The 23,602-nt window shown below is 37.6% G+C and overlaps 3 long non-coding RNA genes across 3 annotated transcripts; all 3 read left to right on the forward strand.

Annotated features, from left to right (window-relative positions):
* The first annotated feature begins 5,037 nt into the window (after positions 1-5,037).
* LOC310720276 lies at positions 5,038-13,106 on the forward strand. Its single transcript, XR_014531697.1, has 3 exons — positions 5,038-5,079; positions 5,854-5,996; positions 12,535-13,106. It is a non-coding gene; the product is annotated as an uncharacterized lncRNA (long non-coding RNA).
* Positions 13,107-15,082: 1,976 nt separating this feature from the next.
* LOC310720571 lies at positions 15,083-15,843 on the forward strand. The gene is made up of 2 exons (XR_014531775.1): positions 15,083-15,253; positions 15,366-15,843. It is a non-coding gene; the product is annotated as an uncharacterized lncRNA (long non-coding RNA).
* Positions 15,844-21,527: 5,684 nt separating this feature from the next.
* On the forward strand, positions 21,528-22,680 carry LOC310720989. Its single transcript, XR_014531890.1, has 3 exons — positions 21,528-21,542; positions 21,705-21,975; positions 22,068-22,680. It is a non-coding gene; the product is annotated as an uncharacterized lncRNA (long non-coding RNA).
* Positions 22,681-23,602: the final 922 nt, after the last annotated feature.

A 23,602-nucleotide genomic window follows, 5' to 3' on the forward strand; every position in this document is an offset into this window, starting at 1 on the left:
TGAATTATATGCAATTATTTCCCATTAAATCTCAAAGTTAAATACTGACGAACGAATACTGTCAATGATTTTCACCGTTTGTATTCAAGCTGCTGAGCATGTTCGGCTGTTGATTTATTGATGACGCTACATGTTTCAGGAACCACGTGACGCGAGTGTAGAGATTAGAAACTCCTCCGGCGATCATTTGAAGGTCGTCCTGGATGTGAGAGTTTTATCTCTTTAAAAAGTAGGGATGAAAGGAACACAGAATTTGTGTCCTCACAATCTTTTTTCTTGTAACAGTGCATCCTGAAACTCTATATTTCTATTATTCCACAAAATTGGACACTTCATCCTTTTTATCTGCTTACAGTTATCACTTGTATCGTAGCAGCACCAGTCATTTCTGAACCAGACTCTCTTTTTTTTTTTTTTTTTTTCATCTCTGTAAAAAAACTAATCCTTCGATTCAACTTTAAAGTTACAGCCTCAACTGGCAGGTGGTGGATTTCACACCCAGGCCTTCAGAGATGTCCTACCTGAATCAATCCACCTCTTAATACCATCATTATGAAACCACAGTTTTAAAAAAACACTCAATATTATAGAGAAAAGCAGTGTAACAGACAGGAATCTCATGCAGCGAGAATGGAAATGCTAAAGCAAGAAAACTCAAGACAATTCAACACGTCTCCTTTCACTCATCATTTCTAGCAGAAGCATCGATATCAACCTCATAAAATGGGACACGGGATTTTCTGTGCATTTTTTTTACACAGAAAATCCCGGAAAATGTATGTGTTTTTGTGCAAATTGTTCAGGAAAGAATGGAAATGTATAAATGCTCCATGAAAAAGTGTAACAAGTGTTTTGTAGTGAAGGCAGAAATCTGATTGGTTAAAAACTCTAACCTAAACTTACACTCCAGGAAGCAGCGCAAGATAGAGAAATGCTTTAAAATTAAAAGAATGGACTAAAAAAATGGCGTTTAGGCCGGCAGATGTCCAGCCACTGACTCTGATTGGTGCAAAGATCTGACACTGGAGACTCCAGTGTCTCCAAAAAAAAAAAAAAATTATTCGCTATAAAATGTCCATACAGAAAGCCATAACCACCACTGCAACATGAATCTATTTCAAATCCTTTTCTCCGAACATCAATGATGCATTCGTACGTTGTTCCTATAGAAACGATAAGATATTAGAACGATCATATTAATAAAAATACAAGCGGATTAAACAACACATTTTTTATAATTCTTTTATAATTAGAATTCGAAATACCTGTGGTACAAAATAAATAATTATTTTATTGTACCAGAATTTGACAATTTTTTTTTTCTTGAAGACTTCTGATTGTAATACATACGTCATACTGCGCTGACACTTCATCAGACGTCCTCATTATTTTTGTTATATCACAAAATATAAATTTTTATGTGTTAGTAATCAATCTAATCAAATCTAAAATCTATCAAATACTTCTTCTAGACTTGTCGGAAAACTGTATGAGGTGTTGTGCAGCAGGAGAGGGCGCTATTGCCTCTTACATCGTGCTGCACTTCTTCTTTACGTCGAGAAAAGGAGCTGTGAGGCGGTGGCATGAATAATAATAATAAATAAAAAAAAGCCTTGTGAAAATCATTGACAGGATTTTTATAACTGTGCTTGTCCCAATAGTTGAACTGAATCACATGGACTTTTATGGCGTAATCATAAGCATATCAATAATAGTGTGTGTGTGTGTGTGTGTGTGTGTGTGTGTGTGTGTGTGTGTGTGTGTGTGCGCGTTCTCTCAGCACCGTTGCTGCTACGTGAATATGACGCATTACAACACTACAGAGACCTGAGAGTCACATAAAATACAGATTAACATGGCAGAGGTAGAGCTGGAGACAACAGGAAACAGAACAGGTATTTATTTACTTGACAAAGCCATGTTTTAGAAGTAGGAAGGCATTCAAGAAAAATTGATGATTTGCCGTCTCTCCCAACCAAAGAAATAAATCGCAGAGCATCAATTTTTTTTTTTATTCCATCGTATTGCTTTAAATCGCATTGTGTTGGATCAAATAGAAATCGGATCGCGCTGCATCGCAATGGGGAGTGAACCACATCACATCAGTAGCTGCTTCTTATGTATCTTTGATGTGTCGTATCGTTGGTTATGCATCAAGATGCAAATCGCATCAGCCTCAGTTATAGAGATGCACATCCCTAATATATATATAAAGAAGTCTCGTGAGAAAACTGGGCGTTGCTCAACATATAATGCAACTCTATATAGATCAAATGTGACCAAATATGGCAAATTCTGGGTTTTGCAGAAATGCCATGAATTTGGATTGCACCACATTTGCTTTTGCGCATTTTCCTATTACAGCATGCCTCATCATGTTCTATACCTCAACTATTCGACACCGACAGATTTCTTCCCATCACTTAATTGCGTTTTAACTTTCATCCTATTTCACTCTTGAAATCATCCATCAAATGTATGTGAATGTATGTGAACGGCTGGGATGCGATTCTCAAAGAGGAAATGCTCAAGCGCATCCATACCAAGGTGTTTCAACTCTAAACCACCAATCTGGCAGCAGACCAACAATGATCTAAACCTGATACATGGTTTACTTTCACACAACTTTCTATTATGTTTTATTAAATGTGTGTGGTATGAACTGTGGTATGCAAACTAGAGATTTGGCATACCAAAGAATTTAAGAACATTATCAATGTAAAAAAAAAAAAGTGTAATAATAATTCAGGCAACAGTGTAGGCAGGGTATATTAGACATTTTCCAGCTTGGCATAAATCATCAGTAAGGTTCTTAATATTTGACACATACATTTTTCTCTGAGTTCATTTAAGGGTCAGATGACTGCAGGTAGCAGATATTTTCCAGATGTGGAGTAAAAGAAATTGAGCAACATGAATTCTGACACCATCACGAAGCAGAGTGGTGTGATTAAAAAATGTAAGGAAAGTGATGACATCTTGCAAATTTCTTTACTTAGACGAAACACCTTATCATTGTATTAGAAACGGTTTCTCGGCCCCTTCTGAAAAGCCAGGCTACGGGAAGTGGAAATGTCAAACCGTTTCAAATCCATAGCTATGCTTAGTGAACCGTATAGGAGATGTGAAGAAAGTCGTGGAAGGACCGATTAAGCGATTGTGCCAAATTCTCCTGTCTAAAGGTCGAGCTCCTTGGTGCTGCCTCGATCAGAAGGAGAAATGAGAGGCAACAGTGCTCTCTCCTGCCCAGGATCAGTGTGCATTCACATTCTTCTGTTGTCTAATCAATTAATTAACTAATTAATTAATTGATAGATAGATAGATAGATAGATAGATAGATAGATAGATAGATAGATAGATAGATAGATAGATAGATAGATAGATAGATAGATAGATAGATAGATAGATAGATAGATGAGACATCATTGAAATGAATAGCCATTTGTGAAAGTCTGAGCTGCTGAAAAAAAATGGTTCACAAAAAAAAAACCAAAGACAGACAGACAGACAGACAGACAGACAGACAGACAGACAGATGCATTTTACTAGACAGACAGACAGACAGACAGACAGACAGACAGACAGACAGACAGACAGACAGTAAGATGGATGCATTTTACCAGACAGACAGACAGACAGACAGACAGACAGACAGACAGACAGACAGACAGACAGATAGATAGATAGATAGATAGATAGATAGATAGATAGATAGATAGATAGATAGATAGATAGATAGATAGATAGATAGATGAGACATCATTAAAATGAATAGCCATCTGTGAAAGTCTGAGCTGCTGAAAAAAAAGGGTTCACAAAAAAAAAACAAAGACAGACAGACAGACAGACAGACAGACAGACAGACAGACAGACAGACAGACAGACGGACAGACAGACAGACAGTTAGATGGATGCATTTTACCAGACAGACAGACAGACAGACAGACAGACAGACAGACAGACAGACAGACAGACAGACAGACAGTTAGATGGATGCATTTTACCAGACAGACAGACAGACAGACAGACAGACAGACAGACAGACAGACAGACAGACAGACAAATAGATAGATAGATAGATAGATAGATAGATAGATAGATAGATAGATAGATAGATAGATAGATAGATAGATAGATAGATAGATAGATAGATAGATAGATAGATAGATAGAACTTTATTGTCATTGCATAGTACAGGTACACAGCACCAAAATCTACCAGAAGTGCAAAAAGTAGCAATCGTACAAAAATGCAGATAAATATGTAGAATATAAACAGCATGTTCTTCTACCAGTATACACTGTGTGAATGATAGATTATTAAAGATGAATTTAAATCTTAACAATTCATATAAACAAATATTAACCAACCGTTTTAATACCTAGAACAGGTCGCTCATGGTAAACAAAGAAATGCATAGAGCAACAGTGCAAAGTGGAGGTTTCTGTGCCAGTAAAAGATGTTTAGAAGGGTTGTTTATTAAGATTATATGTTGTATAAGCAGCCTGACCACAGGACGAATCAACTTCTCATTCATCTAGACCCTATCTGGAATCACTCTCCAGTAGCTGGGACAACGAAGACCATTTTCTTCGAAGGTTTTTTTTTTGTTTGCTTACACCGGAAAAAGAGAGGCCCCAGGAATGAACCAAGCAGGTTTTACTACTCCCTGCAGAGCCTTTTGATGACTGACAAACCAGACCATGATGGTGCCTACGTTCCACTATAAATCTGTAGAAGTCGGTCGGAAAAATCAGGCGCTTAGGACTCCTTAGTAAATGGTGGTGTTGTTGAGTTTACCTCAATAAATCCACTAAGCAAGAAAGTGATTCGGATTCCTACGAATTAGCATCCCGTTCCACTCTGGTGCAGTGTTTGCACAGAGGTGCAGGCTCATAGGACATTGGGGGTTGGGGTCCCAGCATAGCAGGGGGAGTGGCTTGACAAAGTCAGAACAAGCAAAGAAAGAAAAACAATCCAGATAGAGACCCATAGTCCAAAGTTCTAACGCTGACTCAAAACAGATTGTACACAATGACACAACGTTCTGGCATTGTTCAGGAGTCTTTTTGGTACAGGTGGGTAAGTTCTGTGTGGAGGTTTAGAAAGCGTCCATGGACTGATACTCTAAATCAAAAGCTGACCCATGCTTGAGAGTGGAAAACATGACACACGCACACACATACACACCCACACCCACAGACAACACCACTCCCCATGAATTTCTTTCGAAGTCAGGTTAAGAAATTGTCATCAGTTTGCACATTAGAGAAACCGTTGTGGCTCTTGAGCAGATGGAATGCTGGACTAGATAGAGAGACATACAACGTGAATTTTTTTCCCATAACCTTCCAGGAAATTACGAAAGTTGCAATTTCCTCCTGTGAACGTGTGACATGAAAAATTCCAAATAGCTTGAGGATGAGTTGCGGAAAATTAATATTTCAAGCATGAAATGCTCAATGCGTTACATGTTGAAAGCTGTGGATTTTTTTTATTAATGTATGAATTATCGAAAACATTTACCTATATTTCTGCCCTCATTGCAACTTACTAACTCAGACCACAATCATCGCTACTGTGGTACCTTGTTATGGAAAATTTTAAGTTATTCATATTTTAAGGGTCTGGAATTTTCTGTTTTAGCATCAGTAATAACATTTGCTGCAAATTCTATTTGTGACACTAGTTGACACTGAGAAGCTGCATGGCACAGATTTCTTCAGCCTGATTCTTATTCTTAATTTTTATTAATAAATTTTTTTTTTTTTATTAAAAAATGGCTGATTTTGTAAATAGAGCCTCGAGGAGAGGCATATTTATTAAACCTCTACCAATACATATTTCTACAGCTAGTGTCACATAATGAATGGAAGAAAATTTATTTATTAAGTACATACAAGAAGAAAACCTGGATCATAGAAAATGGAACATGAAGCAAGAAAACATCTTGAAGCAATAACCATAAAAGGACAAATGTGAAACCAAGAGCAAGGTGAGTGCGATGGGAAACACAGCCCTTTGACTTACATAATCCTAACATTGTTTTTTTCCCCAAAATGCCTGAACATTATTTAACATGAAGAAACTACGTAACTAATAAACACCAGGAAAAAGAAAATGCTTCCCATCAATACACCATGTGCAACAAGGCAACACAATATTAATAACCTTATTGTATTGATGATAATAAAGCAAAGAAGGCAATTATTTAATAAGTCTATCATCTCCATTTGTGCTTGTTACTCTAAAACCACCTCGGAGGAATTATTTCTCGAAATACAACCACAAGTACATGTTTATAAAACTGATCTTGCTTGAATGTTGTCCACGGAGAGTGTAGCACGTAGCACAGATTGTTATAATCTGAGAAAGCTGCCATAGGTTGGAACATAAACACAAAAGACCATCAGAATTATTAAGAGACGCAGAACCAAAAAAAGAAATACTGTAAAACAAGTACCTAAAACATCAGCCTCTATTGTGTTTCCAGACATCCTGTTATGCTACCAGATGACAATAGCAGTTGGCAGTAAAATAACCAAGCATTGTATAAATTCACCTAAGGGTTTGATTAATGAGACTCTTTAAAGCCAAGGTCAGCCGCACAAAACACATCCGTCATGGCTCCTCCGAAGCTTTGCTGCAGGGCTATTGGAACATTTCCTTCCACCTACAGTGGGTACGGAAAGTATTCAGACCCCTTTAAATTTTTCACTCTTTGTTATATTGCAGCCATTTGCTAAAATCATTTAAGTTCATTTCTTTTCCTCATGAATGTACACATAGCTCCCCGTACTGACAGAAAAACACAGAATTGTTGACCTTTTTGCAGATTTATTAAAAAAGAAAAACTGAAATATCACATGGTCCTAAGTATTCAGACCCTTTGCTGTGACACTCATATATTTAACTCAGGTGCTCTCCATTTCTTCTGATCATCCTTGAGATGGTTCTACACCTTCATTTGAGTCCAGAAATTTTTGATTATACTGATTGGACTTGATTAGGAAAGCCACACACCTGTTTATATAAGACCTTACAGATCACAATGCATGTCAGAGCAAATGAGAATCATTAAGGTCAAAGGAACTGCCTGAAGAGCTCAGAGACAGAATTGTGGCAAGGCACAGATCTGGCCAAGGTTCCAAAAAAATTTTTGCTGCACTTAAGGTTCCTAAGAGCACAGTGGCCTCCATAATCTTTAAATGGAAGACGTTTGGGACGACCAGAACCATTCCTAGAGCTGGCCGACCGGCCAAACTGAGCTATCGGGGGAGAAGAGCCTTGGTGAGAGAGGTAAAGAAGAACCCAAAGATCACTGTGGCTGAGCTCCAGAGATGCAGTCGGGAGATGGGAGAAAGTTGTAGAAAGTCAACCATCACTGCAGCCCTTCACCAGTGGGGCTTTATAGCAGAGTGGCCCGACGGAAGCCTCTCCTCAGTGCAGGACACGTGAAAACCCGCATGGAGTTCTCCAAGAAGGTGAGAAATAAGATTCTCTGGTCTGATGAGACCAAGATAGAACTTTTTGGCCTTAATTCTAAGCGGTATGTGTGGAGAAAACCAGGCACTGCTCATCACCTGTCCAGTACAGTCTCAACAATGAAGCATGGTGGTGGCAGCATCATGCTGTGGGGGTGTTTTTCAGCTGCAGGGACAGGACGACTGGTTGCAATCAAGGGAAAGATGAATGCGGCCAAGCACAGGTATATCCTGGACGAAAACCTTCTCCAGAGTGCTTTGGACCTCAGACTGGGCTGAAGGTTTACCTTCCAACAAGACAATGACCCTAAGCACACAGCTAAAATAACGATGGAGTGGCTTCACAACAACTCTGTGACTGTTCTTGAATGGCCCAGTCAGAGCAATGACTTAAACCCAATTGAGCATCCCTGGAGAGACCTAAAAATAGCTGTCCACCAACGTTTACCGTCCAACCTGACAGAACTGGAGAGGATCTGCAAGGAGGAATGGCAGAGGTTTCCTGAATCCAGGTGTGAAAAACTTGTTGCATCCTTCCCAAAAAGACTCATGGCTGTATTAGATCAAAAGGGGGCTTCTACTAAATACTGAGCAAAGGGTCTGAATACTTAGGACCATGTGATATTTTAGTTTTTCTTTTTTAATAAATCTGCAACAGTGTCAACAATTCTGTGTTTTTCTGTCAATATAGGGTGCTGTGTGTACATTCATGAGGAAAAGAAATGAACCTAAATGATTTTAGCAAATGGCTGCAAGATAAAAAAGAGTGAAAAATTTAAGGGGGTCTGAATACTTTCCGTACCCACTGTATGTGGGTGACTCTGGTTTTGAGACAGCTTTTTTTAAAAGAGCAAACTTGTGCCACTCCTACATGTACAATTTTGGTTGAATAAAGGAACCATCAAAAAGAGAATCCTCGTGATTTTTTGTTACTCGCAAGGGGTCATAGAACGTAACCCCCACGAGTATTGAGGTTGCACTGTACTTCGTGGATTGGAAAATATGAGGAAGAGAGGAAACACAGATTTGGCTTCAAGGTTCAAGGCTCAAGTTTTTTATATATGTAATAAAAGGTTTTATCTTGGTCCCTGATCCTATAATGCAACAACAGGGTATATGATGACATACTCAAAGATCATTAAAAAAGAATATGTACAAAAAAAAAGAATAGAGTAAACCATACACCTGTCTTTTTTTTTTTAATAACCTCTTTGAAATATACAGAAGTATTGAAACCTTCACTTTTTTTTATTTTGTTATGTTGCTGCTTGATTTTTCAAATTTATTTTTTTCTTATTAACCTGCACTCAGTACCCCATGGCAGAGGTAAAGCTTCATCTTAGAGAAGGCACTTAACTAAATAGATTTAGATTTTGAATTGCCAAACTTCATATTTTTTCCATTGTATCGTATTGCATTGACATTGTGTTGAATCGAATTGAAATCGGATCGTACTGCTTGGTATTACAGGTGAACCGTTTCGCATCATATCAGTAGCTGCTTCATATGTATCTTCAATGTATCATATCGTTGACTATTGACTACTGATTTCTGTAAAGCTGCTTTGAGACAATGTCTGCTGTGAAAAGCGCTATAGAAATAACCTTGACTTGACTTGACTTGACTATGCATCCAGATGCGAATCGCATCGGCCTCAGTTATGGAGATGCACATCCCTAACACATATGTACACAAAATTTATATGTACATATAAATCATCATATAGATCATTTAAAAGAAAATATACAGCTTGGAAGAATTTCTTTAATAGTAGTAAATTGTGCAAATTGGTTTGTGTGTCTGTGTGAGGTAGGATTGTATAGACTCTCCAGAGTGTCTTATTTTAGTTGGCAGATAAACGATAAGACGATTCCCCAGGTTGAAGAGACGATAGCTGGCTATCTCTTCTCTGCCATTGCGTTGTCCATGAAAGCCCTAGCGCTGCCCACCAAGCCTCGTCGGACCTCCAGGCTATTTGCACACCATGGTGGCCTTGCAAGCTCAGGTGCGACCCAGAGGGACCTAGCCATAGTTCTGAAGTACTTAAGAATACTTTCTAACAGTCAAGTCTCTTTTTCTACTCTCCATCTCATCTTTAAATAGAGTTGGGGACCTTCACGCCCTTTCCGTGAGCCCCTCCTATCTGGAGTTCATCCCAGGTATGGCCAGTTCCTTCCTCTTCCCCAGGCCGGGGGTATGTCCCCAAGGTGCCCTCGGTTGTCCCACAACTAGTCGTGCTCTAGGCATTCTATCTTCCTCCTTTTCAGGACCTAACCAAGAGAAGTGTAACCGGGTGCGTACGTCCACAGAGCTGCCTTGTGGAGAAAATCAGACCACTTGTTTGTCTGTTACGGTCCGCATAACAAGGCTCTCCCTGCGGTTTAGCAGACCCTCAGCGGTCAACCAACTCGAAGTGTGGTGGCCTCTAATGCCTTTTTTTTTTTAAATGTTGGGATCAGAGAAGCATGCCTGGGCATTTACACCAAAGAGTGGAAAAATATTTTGGTGATTTCTCGTTCTGCCTTTGAGTTTTTCTGCTATATCTTGTTCCTGCATGCACTCTGCATGCAATTTCAATTGCCTTTAACGATTTCATAACAAAAAGCTCTGCTCTCTGGATCTGCGTGATCCATCCTAAGCCACAAGATTGCTGTAGATGGTAGCATTTAGAAACCATGAATATTACTTTGGGCTTCAGTTGCTACACTCAAGTAAATAATTGATAAATTCAACAAAATAGACTTCAGGATGAATCTACATCATATAAACAATAGTTTGTGGACACCTGGTCATAAGATTGGTATGTGCTTTATGAACATCCCATTCCACATTTAGTCTGGGAAATGGTCAAGTCAAGTCAAGAAGCTTTGATTGTCATTTCAACCATATATAGCTGATTCTATAAGAAAGTTGTCCTTGCTACATAAAGTGCATTGTGTGCAAATGACAGTGCACCAGACAATACAGTAGCTCATTTGTTAAGAGATTGGACTTGAATCAGAAGGTCACAAGTTATAATTCCACCACCACCAAGCTGCCATTGCTGGGCCTTTAAGGAAAGACCCTTAATCCTCAACTGATGATGTCACCCATTAACCTCAAAAAACACCTGCGTCATGTTTTTAGAGTCTGGAGAAATTCTGCTTTGCCTTCAATTCAAGCATCAGGTTCATTCAGTAAAACACTGTAATACAATATTCACTGCAAATTCATTCCTATGGAGCAGATCCATTATGTTGACTTCCCACAGCTTCATTTTTTTATTTCACGAATGCTACTGATTTGTGAAAACAAAATCCAGCTGCACTGCAAACAGAGCTGCCACCCTTCAGCCAGATGGACAATGAAACAAGACGGTCTTTGTTGAGCATCTGAGCATTTGTGGAGAAAATCGGGTGTAACAGGAAAGGTTTGGAGACAAAGTGCTTTTGAGAAAGATTTTTCTGAAAGTGTTGCAACACTAGTTGACACCGACTTGAGCAAGGCCATTAACCCTCAACTGTTTAACTGGAAGTCACTCTGGCAAAAGCAATAAATGTAAACTTAGTCCCCATTTTCTGCTTTTAAATCCTCAAATTTACCAACCATAATCCACTCCAACCCATGTAAAACATATCTTCATGGATCTGACTTTGTGCGCAGGGTTTTGCGACCGTATGCAAAATACCGTTGTGTGCTTTCGACTTTGTGGTGACAGTTTGGGGAAAAACCACCTCTGACTGGACATGTTACAATTAGTTTTTCCCATATAGTATATGAACGAATATCTGTTGACACCCAGATTAATATGTGTTCCGTCAGGGTTTCTTTCTCTTCCTCCAGGGTTTCTTTCTATTCCTCCTGGGTTTCTTGCCTCAAGGTTTTTTTTCCTCTCTTCCATCGCAATTGGTTTACTCATTAAAGATAAACGCATGAATGAAAAATTATTTATATTCTTAATATTTGTTTTTGTACCGCTGCTTTGTGACAATAGCCATTGTTAAATGTATTATACGAATGAATTTTAGCTGAATTGAAGTTTAATATAATGAAGCAGGACTTGAGCAATGAGTGAAAAATCACCCAAGCTTTTCTAGTCTGTTATTGCAATGGAGCGACATGGGAACATGATTCCCTTAGGATAAAAGCCATAAAACAAGCCAGTAGTTGAACTGGGTGAATTGAGCAATATGAGGTCAAGTAATGTGTATTGCACTTAAGCAAATGAAATTTCGCTTTCAGTTTATGTTGTCAGATCATATTTGTTTTAAACAATGGGCAGTCAGGGCCAAGGAATTCTTCTGCTGGTCTAAACATGTTGTAGAAACGATTTAGTGTCACGGGCATTATAACTCAACAAATCCGGAGTTGGTCCGCCGAGCAACTGCCCTCTCCAGCCTCACTTCCACATTATAAGAGCAACAAATGCATTTCTACACATCCCACTTCTCCATTAAAACATTCTTTACCCAACATCTGTGTCTCATTTAGGGCCCCCCTTATACATACAATGGTGGTGTCCAAACTCTACTATTTCATGCAAAGATACAACACATGTCACATTCCTGTATGCACACATAAGAAAAACATTTGAATAGAAGTTACATACGTATGATGCATATGCATATTTAATCAACTTTATTCTTCAACAAACACCATCAGAATCACTGACTTTTGTTATACTTTATTTTTTCGATGAAAATGTATTTAATAATTCAAACAGTCTTTTCTGTGCTTTCCATAGCTTTTCTCTTGGTTGCGCTAATTACGGGAATGTGTTTATATTAGCGTTTCTATCCAATAAGATTTCAGGCATCGCGTGTTGCTGGGGACAAAGAAATATGCAGAATGAACCGTGTCAGCGCCTGCAGCTTAAAATTCATGCTGCTCCAATCAGATTTCGAATTGGTAAAACCGGAGCCATCAGCATATCCACAGCTTTTGATTGGCTGGTCAGAGAGCACATTAGTCAGAGCCTGAATCCGCATCTGTAACAGTGCACGAGCTCAACTGTATTTCTGTTGATTTACATTTTTTTTTTTTTTTTTTGCATTCCACAATGGCTGACAGAGGAGAAGAAATTGATTCGGTCAAAGACGGGTCCTCCTCTCTCCCTCCCCCCATCCTGACCAGAGGGAACATTGAGAGAATCCTGAGCAGTTGCATCAATGCCTGGTTTGGGAACTGCACCGTCTCGGATCGCAAGACCCTACTGAGGATAGTGGGGACAGCTGAGAAGATCATTGGAGTCTCTCTCCCCTCTATCAGGCACATTTACACCATACGCTGCATCCGCACACACCCCTCACACACACTCTTCACCCTCCTGCCATCAGGAAAGCAGTTCCGAAGCATTCGGGCCGTCACATCCAGAGTGTGCAACAGCTTTTTCCCGCAAGCCGTCAGGCTCCTCAACACACAGAACTAAACTGGAACTCACACACACTCTCAACTGTGTGTTACTAAACTGTACAACCTGAACTCAAACACACACTCAATACTCATCTCAATCCATTTCACCACCATTTATTTATTATTTATACTTTACCATATTATACCGTCTACATTCTGTTTTTTGCACCTCTCGACTGCTGCTACTGCTGATTGTGCACTGCATTGTGTTTGTTCACATATACTCTTGTGTATAGCACCAGGGTTCTGGAGGAACGTTGTCTCGTTTTTACTGTGTACTGTGTACCATTGTGTATAGTAGAAATAACAATAAAAGCCTCTTGACTTGACTTGATAGATTTATTAGGCCATTTTCAAGACTTTTTGGCTGGGCAACATAAGAATACTGATAGAATTTGCACAAATTTCCAAACCTCAGATAAACAGTAACACATGGAAAAAAATTCACAGAAAACCTCGGGTTGTTTTATAAGGTATTTTATATATATTGTGTTTTTATTAATACATTTCATTATTTCAACTTAAAACTCCATAAAAACAATTCCCTATAAATTTTTTGGTCTATAATGCTATAGATTGATGGTATTAGGAGGTGGATAGACTCAGGTAGGACTCCACTAAAGGCCTGGGTGTGAAATGCACAACTCAAATAGATAATAATAATAAAAAAAAGTAATTTTATTGACATTTGTTTATAATCACAGAATCAGTTCTTATGTAAGATTTGTACAAATCCATTTGAATTATGTACATCATGAACCTGCAATTAATCTTACAGTAAAATGACTAATTTGACTTTACACTAAAGCTGTGATGAGATCAGGGTGGATTAATATGCTGAAAATCGAAACAATCTAATGTATATGGTGCCATTCGAGATGTGGCTTGAATTAATGCCAATGGAAAATTTCTGTGGATGTATAAAATGTAGCAGAAAATTAATTACACTTGTCAGAGCCATTTTCTGTGTAAATTTACGGTATATTATGTGTTGTTGTTTTTTTTTTTGTTTTTTTTGCAAACATTTCCTCTCACAGCATTTTTCTAGGTTACTTTCAAAATATGCAGTCAAACCACAAGCTTCAGAGGTGAGAAAAAATTTACTAAAATCGCTGAACACTTGCTTGCTTTTTTTCCTCAGTTAAGAACTTATTATTATTGCATATACACCTATTTGGGAAAGTATTTAAGATTAACTAATACTATTGTTTAGGGGGTCTGAATTTCAGTGGCTGTAGTACCACTCAATTTCAGATCGGTCAGATTGTATTTTCTTTACGTATAAATGAACGAATCTGAATGCTAAGGCGTAAAATACTTTGTTTCTATCAAACCATCAGGTTGAGAGAATCTGCATGGGAACAGTAAAGAGTAAAGCTGTTTCATCTAAACCGCATCAAGCTGAAAGTTTCTGTTTCCTTTTTCCACTGTGCAATACTTTGATCTATATAAAACAATAGATCAAAGTATTGCACAGTATAAAACAAATATATAACACAAATAAAATACAATAAAAAGGTCCTTCCTTGTTTATTCCACGTTTTGTTCTTTACATGTTATTGATTTTAATATTGGATATTATAAACAGCCACAAATCAGAAAAAAAAAAAAAAAAAAATTTTAAAATCTAATTTTTTGTTTTGTCCTAACCCTAACCCTAGTGTTTGTGTTTTTTTTTTTTTTTTTTTTTTTTTTTTGCGTCTATGAACTAAATGAAACAGCATGAAAGCAAAGCTACAAAACAGAAAATGAACTACCAAAAAAAAAGAAAAACATAGATTAAAACAATAAAAAAAAGAATTCTTTGTAAATAAATAAATAAATACATTAGTTAATTAATTGATTAATAAATAAATAAAACAAGGATTAAGCTTTTCTCACTAAAAACAGTTTTTAGACTGTCTCTACATTACTTACTTTACAACTTTATTGTAAAGTGCTTTTATTCATTGAATTCATTGTGCTATTGTTCTCGTTGTAGTGTTTCCTTATTCCTTATTTACTACTCTTTCTTTAACTTCATGTTCCTCTATGTACTGTTGCAAACATTGTTTCATTTCACTTTGTAATGCACCAAATGTATTTGATTGAAAAAAATTCTACTTTAATATAAATATATTGTTTAATATGCCTGACCCCACCCCACCCCATCAAACCACATCCTGCCAAGCTTTGAGTATTTAAACGTGCTGTCAATAACCACCCTACATTTCTGCAGAAGCCGTCCTCAGATCTCAAAAAACTAGTGCACAAGGAACGAAACATGACTGGGAATACTGTTGTAACCACTGCACCCACATACCTGGCTTGGTCCATCTTAAACACAGTATTCTGCTGTTTACCTCTTGGAATCGCCGCAATTGTGTTTTCCTGCCGAGTAAGTGATATACCATCAATTATTTTATTATTCTTTTATATTTGTATAGCATTATAGCTAATAGAATTTTAAAAAGGAGGTAAATATATTCCTATCTAATTTTCCATTATAGGTTGACACGGCTAACACTATAGGTGATGGCACGAGAGCTCAAGAGCATTCCAAAATGGCCAGGAACCTGAATATCCTCGCACTAGTGATCGGAATTGTTTTAATAATCCTTTACATCATCTTAACTATGAGTCAGAATCAGAGATAAACACATATTAAAAGGCAGCAATGCTCGAATCGCAAAATGTTACATTGACATATGTCTCATAGCAACTGAATTATTATTTCTGTTCTGATGAGAAAAATTTGTATTAAATGTATTTCTGAAATCATTTCACGACCAAAGAATCGGTTTCAAGCATAGACAAAGTCTGTTAACATACATTGAATTGACCTCAGTGTACATGGATATATATATATTTTTTTTTTTATAAAATTCTTTGTTAACCAAATAAAACATTTGTTTGCATTTGCTTGTTTGCTTCGCTTTTTGGAAAAATTACAAATAAAATACTGTGGGAAATCACAGGTCAAAGTGATGAACTTCATTTGTGGTTTTTGCTGATGTGGTTATTTTCATGTGTGCACAAGTGCCTGTATGTGGGTGTGTGTTTGTGTGTGGGTGCATGAGTGAGCAAAAGAAATAGAGTAATAAGAAAAGTATCATTTTGATGAATTACGCTATAATTAAAAATTGATTTATAATAATATATTATAAATAAAAGTTTGAAGTTTGAAGATCAAAATGAAAACGTAAAATAGGCTACAGTCGAGCAGTAAGAAAACAACTGGGAGGCAAAACAACAATGAGAACCCAAAGATTTTTTTACCCAAAGTGTTTCGGTAAATGACAGAGAACTGAAAGTTGTTTCAGTTAAGTGGATGACACGGGAATATACCCTGCTGTACCTAGCCAACAAAAATGCACACAGTGCATTATTTTCTTGGACCAGCTATTGGTTGGATTACGACACATCTGCCATTATTAGTTACTAAGCTTATTCAATGTCACAACATTCATTTCTGTTCAGAGTTGCAATACATTTCTCCCCAAGATCTTGTATCTATTTTATAATTAATGTCAATGTGGCAAATCTACAGTATGTCAGGGCCAGCAAAGCCTTCTCTGCTTTCAGAAGCACTGACCTACATTTACAGATTTAAAAATGTTTCATTCCCCTAAAACCTGGCAGGATATTGGTGAACGCAGTGGCGGGCCGTGCATTTGGTACCTGGTTCTTTCAGTTCAGTCACACCCGACTTAATCACACCCACCTCTTAATACCACCACTATCACGACACTTCGCATATTGAGAGTGAATATCATTTTTCTAAAGCAAGAAACCCAGTTAAGACTCCAAACCTCTACACTACAACCACAACTGTGCACCTACAACATCTGGAGCAGTTCAGAATCAATATTTGTCTAATAACATGACAAAAACTTAAAATGTTAAATCAAATACAACCCACTCAACAGAGATGCAGACTCATAATTTGCACCGCTCCTCAGAGGCTGTAATCCAGTGGTACCGCTCGTATTCACTGGTCTGGAAGTGGCGAACAAACCCTTTCCCCGGATGAGACAAGCTAGCTAGCTTCGGGGTTGGCCCACCTCCTCACGATGTTTGGCTTTTCTGGAAAAGTCCGGCATGAAAATGTATTTTTAAGTATGTCCAAGTCCAAATCAATTTCTCTTCCTCCGTCAGCGATTGTGGGCATAGAAAAGTCTAACTCTGATGTATTAATGTGTGCAGAGCTCTACAGGCATGTTTTGCTAGAACTTGGGTGTATTAGTTTCCCTCTGACAAACCAACCAGAAGATGGAAAAATGCTGACGCTATTCTGCGTCAAAAGAAATCTGATTTGAAATCAGATCTGATTTGAAATTTTAAATCTGATTGGTTAAGGAAACAGACCCATACTAATATAGTTTAAGGTACAGCGGACAGCACTACTGATAGTGAAGGCCCTGGGCAGATTAGATTGACATGGCAGCCTGAAATCTGATTAGAAAAAAAATCTCACATACTAGAAGCAGTGCAGCCAAGAGAAACACTATGACATGAAGAGAATAAACTGTTGGGAATAAATGACAATTTCATGGAACAAATATTAGAATTTGGATTGTAAATGTAGGTCAGTGCTTCTGAAAGCAGAGAAGGCTTTGCTGGCCCTGACGGCCCACCACTGGGTGAACAACCGTAAAACTCATAGCTATGTTCAATAGTGAAAGAAAAAGCATAACCTAAAGAAAACCACTTATTATTGAGGTTAATTTGTTGCTTCAAGATTCCAAAAGGACTACCTAAATATACTGAATTACAATTTTTCTTTCTGATCAATGTTTTTTTATTTTCCTGTTGACAATGCTAGGAATCATTGGGGTTAAATTTAGAAAGTGTGGTTCTTCTAAAAAGTCCATAACCACAGGAGAAGTCTTCCCACATGGTTGTTTGAGAAACGAGAAGCTTCTCACTGCATCAGTTAGGGTTAAATAACATCTTGCCAGATGAAACATATTACTTACTGTAGAAATTATCCAATGGAAGCATCTTAGTTGTTTCTCTGTCCAATTTCATTTTTATTTCCACAGTTCTAATTTACATTGCGGTAAGCTATATTTATTTATATTTATTTAAATATATTTATGAAAACTAAATATCACATATGGGAAAGTAATAGGTCTGAACTTCATGCTGGTGTTTTGCCTGTTTAATTTTTTTTCTTTTTGGTGTGCGTGTGTGTGTGTGTGTGTGTGTGTGTGTGTGTGTGTGTGTGTGTGTGTGTGTGTGTGTGTGTGGGTGGATGAGTTTGTAGATAAGTAATTAGTCTATTGATGCACTCTATAATCTAGTTTCCTTTTCTTCCTGAGCCCAAATCTATTTTATTTATTTCCTGATTTATCTCTTGATAGTGGTAACACTCTGTTTGTAAGTATAATATTGCATCTGGTTTATTACATATTCCAATTCCTCAGTGTCTAAAATATAATATTCTATATTATGTGTTAAAGACACATAAAAAAAGGCACTTCTGTGTTAAAGGGACACAGAAAATCTAGATCTAAAGACACTTTCCAAGGTATTGATATACAAGGTATTGAAATCAAATATATTGTAAAGTATTGTAAGGTTATTGTAATATTAAATTTAACAAAATATTGCACGGTTAATGCATATATGATGTTTTAATAAAAAATTCAAATAGTAATTATGACCTATGCAAAAGATTCCCGTTTGTCTTGGCTTAAGTGATCAGTTAGCAGAATGCTACCATTTATCCACAGTTGCTTTTGTTGTATTCAAATAGAAAATTACTTGTCAAACAGCTGTAAATGCAGCATCGGTATAGGAAGTTTCAGTATGCTAACATACTGTAGGCATGTAACATGGTTATTTGAGATATATTACACTCATGATTATTTAATCTGCTTACTATGTGCCTTTAAAAATATACTTTTTAAAAAGAACTCATATATGCTTCAACATGTAGACAGCATTAGTGGTGTGGGTGGTGCACCAACACAGTCTCCATGTACGAGTCAACAAAAGGAAACCTTACCCACATAAAAGGCAACATCTGAAGAAGGCAAAAGAACTTCAGTAGCAACTTTTTTAGCTGGTTTATCAGAAAGAAAATGCAAAAACATAAACTGGAAATGTGCTACTTTAGGTGTTTCAGAAAAAGGTAGGTCTTCACCCATCGTTTGAAAGTGCCTCTATTGCCATCTCGATCTATTTATATTGAAGACAGACTATGTCATTCTGTTTACTGTTTTAACAGATACTGTGTCTTATGCTGTATTTTGTTTTGTTTCTCATGCAGTTCTGTGTTACTTTCTGTTAATTTATGTCGTCTGATTGAGCACCTTGGTCCTGGGGGAATGTTCTTTTGCTTGACTGGCTACTGCACTATATACGGTTGAAAGACAATAAAAGCCTACTTGACCTGACCTACTCTCTCAACTTGTATAACTAGTAGCTGCAATGTGTTTCCCGTCAATGTTAGAATAAGCAACCAACAACAACTTCTATACCGCACTTCGGTCTAAAAAGCTATTACTTAACATGCCTTTCTGCTGATTTTTCCTTTAGTGGCATCAAAGAGTGCAAGAGTGGCATCATACAGCTGACTGACCCACTGTGACTGCAACTTCACTGACTGCAAGCAGTAGATGGAACAAACTAGCAGTTAAAGGATACAAAAGGAAACTCAAACTGGAGTCACCAGGCAACTCCAACTTCTCTCATCAACCATGATCAAATCCTGGACCAACACAAAGGGTCATTCACAAAATCCATCCTCTCAAACTTATTGAGATAAACCTAAACTGGCCAAACAGTCTAAACACTATTAAACAGCAAAGCGATAAAAAAATGGTTTTGATAGATAGATAGATAGATAGATAGATAGATAGATAGATAGATAGATAGATAGATAGATAGATAGATAGATAGATAGATAGATAGATAGATAGATAGATAGATAGATAGACTGACAGTTCTGATTATGCAGTACTTATGGCGCAGGAAATATAATTATGGTGGAATGTTAATGAGGGTGATTGCCTGTGGAAAGAAACTGTTCCTGTGTCTGGCAGTTCTGTATCGCCTGCCAGAAGGGAGGAGTTAAAAGAGGATATGTTCAGGGTGCAAAGGGTCAGTAGTGATTTTTCCTGCTTGGTTTCTGGTTCTTGTATAGTCGGCCGAAGTCCAAAAGTGCATTTTCGGTTTTCGTCCGAAAGACTTTGATCACCGAAACAACACGGCCGAAACAGTTTGTTGTGATGACGCAAACAGAAACCGCGCCTGCAGCAACATGTGTGGACGTATTTCAGTATAAAAGACCCACGGATAGCGATTTGCAAAACATGTAATGCCGAAATTTCAAAAGGGGGTGCGTCTGCACGTCGGGTTTAATTCATCAGCTGAAATCCAAACATCCCGATCGCTATGCTGAATATGAGAGGAACGCAGCACAGAAAAGCAAAACCCCTCTGAGCACGCGCACTCCGTCTGTGGCGGACGTTTTTGAAAAGGCAGGAAGTTTCCCAGTGGTAGTGTCAAGGCAAAGGTCATTACACAAAAAGATTATGGAATTCATTGCCTTAGATGATCAGCCATTCTCTGTCGTAAAAGATGTGAGGTTTCGTAGGCTGATCGAGCACATGGAGCCCCGTCATGCCGTACCGAGCAGACGACATTTTTCAGAGGTGTGTTTACCTGAGCTGTTTAATGCTGTTGCAACTCACGTCCATGAGCATATAACTGCAGATATTTCAGCAATCAGTTTCATGACAGACATTGTTTGAATTTTATTTTATCCTGTGTATTGTTGCAATGTGCTATAAATAAATATTTTCATAATTTGTAATTGATTTATTCTTTGAAACTTTAATATTAATTATGCAATTGAAAAAATAATAATTAATAATAATTGCCATTATTTCTTTCGGCATTCGGTGTTCGGCCCTGCTTTCCTCTTTTTCGGTTTCGGCAATCCCCAGTATCCACAGATGACACAGGGCTGTTGGATATTGCGAGGGGGAATTAGTGTTGAGAGGTGTTTCCTGAAGTCCACTATCATCTCCACAGTTTCTAGGCTGTTCTGACTGCACCATAGCACCAGCCGCTTCACCTCCTGATGATATGTCCGATGCGCGTAGTATCATCTTCAAATTTCAGGAGTTTAACAGTTGGGTCACTGGACGTGCAGTCATTAGTGTAGAGGGAGAAGAGCAGTGGGGAGAGGACACATCCCTGAGGAGCTGGGAGTTAATACCTCGTAGTCTCACCTGGTGATCCACTGACAGATGGCAGGGGGTAGTGTGAGTTTTAGGAGCTTGGTGTGGAGAATTTCCAGGAAAGAATTTCCAGGTAAATGTGTGAAATGAGTTTTCTTTAATCACATCCTTCACATTTTTGTTGTACAAAGGTGTTATTTAAGTGTATGTTTAGGAACATTATATTAGAACACTGTTGGTCCGTCAAACCATTGGTCCGTCAGTGGGAAATCTTTTGTTTCAGGTATAAGTGGTTGAATGAGTGTATTTTGCCACTAGAGTACAGCATACTAAAGTACAGCATCCAGAGCAACTTCTAAATTGAGCAGTTGAGGCCTTGTTTAGGGGTCCAGCACTGACGTCTGGGAGGTGCTGGAATTTAAACTTCAGGAATTCTTAACTGCTGCTCCCACCTCCAGCACAGATTAGACACACAAGGAGTTCTAGCTGTATGTTAAAGATTGTTTTTGTGTGTGTTCTGTTTAAACTTTGATATGTAATGATCTAAAAGATCTTATATGATGCTTGGCATATTAAAAGTGTTTGTGTATGTATATATCATTTGAGGACTTGCCCTCATGGTTCTTTTTCTTCTTAAAAAGTTTTTTGTTTTAGATTTCTGAAACTGGATACCACTGTGCCACCCTGGACGTCCCACATATCAGGCCACATCCCACTCTGAATAACTAAAAGTGCTTCAAACATCCACCCCACATTCCTCTACCAACTTTCCTCACACAGCTATTGCGAAGAGTTGAAGATGGAACGAAACATGGCTGGAAATACTGGTGCACACAGCGCACCCACATACCTGGCATGGTCTATCTTTAACACATTATGCTGCTGTTTACCTCTTGGAATCGTTGCAATTGTGTTTTCCTGCAGGGTAAGTGATATACCATCAATTCATTTATTGCCAGTTTTGTATATTATTGCAAAAAAATTTATGTACAAACAAAATAACTTTTTTCATTATAGACTGACACGGCTAACACTATTGGAGATGCAACGAGGGCTAATGCGCATTCCCAAACGGCTAAGAAACTGAATATCGCCGCACTGGTCATCGGAATTATTTTCATCATCATTGTAATTGTACTGAATGTGATAGCACATTCCAAACAAACCTGAATGCACGCTGAAATGCAACGGGGCCAAGTCACACAATGTAACAGTAACTGAATATACTTGTATTCGTAATAATTCAATAATTTTTTTTGTTGTTGTTTTTCTTTATTTTTTTGTCAAAGAAAAAAAGTTTTTTTGCATTGTGTCATCTTATGGCCAAAGAATTATTATTACATTACACACTACTATGTAAAGTCTGTACAGACTGAACTTCTATTAACCACTGTTAGTATATCTTCATATATGTATATGAATTTTTTTATATGAATGCATGATTCAGTCAGATCTGTCAGTATGTGTGTATACTCCAAATTTTTTCCTTTTTTTTTTTTTTTTATGCATCACAGAAAAAACATGTTTTGAATAGACCATGTATTCACTTTTATATTATTATTAAAAAAGAGTAAAAAAAAAATAAAACATGCTCTTTAAAAATTTTATGAATAAAAATCAGTGAACACCAGTGAATTGTTTTCGTTGTTTGGATCCATGCGAGCGAGTGTTTTTGTGTGGTTTGGGTGGTGGGTGGGGGTGGGGTTTGTGTGTGGAGGTGGGGGTGGGGGAGTGGGGGTTCTAGTTGTGTGTCTAGAATCATTCATGTATACTTTCCTTTTCCTCAGTGCTTGAGATTTTGTCTTTTTTTTTTCTTTTAAATATGGAAACAAAATTGTATCATTCTAATAAAACCTATTTTTTTTTTTGTTTCCTAAAAGTGATCTATTCCTATAAATTCTATTTCTAACATCCGAATTTATGAATTCATTAAATCTTTTTGTAAATATAGAACAGATTTTGTAGCATCAGGATTTTGAAAACGCTTCGATGAGTTATGCAAAGAAAACTTGGGACATAAGAGAGTAGCTCTCCGACTTCAATAACGACAGCTGTTCACTAATTCCTCAGTATTTCAGAAGGTCACAACTTGCAAGGGTTTGAAAAATATTTGCTGAATATAAAACACAGGGGAGAAAAATGATACGGTATTTATTTCATGTGGAATAGCTCAGGACCGAAGCCTCAGAAGTTTTAACTTGTTGGTGACCAATGAAAAAATTGAGAATTGAGAAATTGAGCATCAAAACTCCTTCAAACCTTGTGCAATACTCCTTGTGCTCCTATAGGCGGCTAAATGAGGCTCTACCAAAAAAAAATAAATAAATAAATAAAATTTAAAGCAGACAAAGACTTTAAACAAAAAAGGTTTCCAGGAATGGTAACTGGAGTGGCTGTAGTGTAGGAGTTCCTGGAATAGCGAGTTACACACTTTAACCGCCTTTAACTTCTTCCACCCCATCAGGCCACATCCCACAGTGAATATTTTAAACTGCATCCAGTACCCACCCCACATTCCTGCTTAAGACTTACTCGCACAACCAGTGCAAAAC

This window comes from Silurus aristotelis (genome assembly GCF_946808225.1).
Source record: "Silurus aristotelis genome assembly, chromosome: 26".
NCBI lineage: Eukaryota > Metazoa > Chordata > Actinopteri > Siluriformes > Siluridae > Silurus > Silurus aristotelis.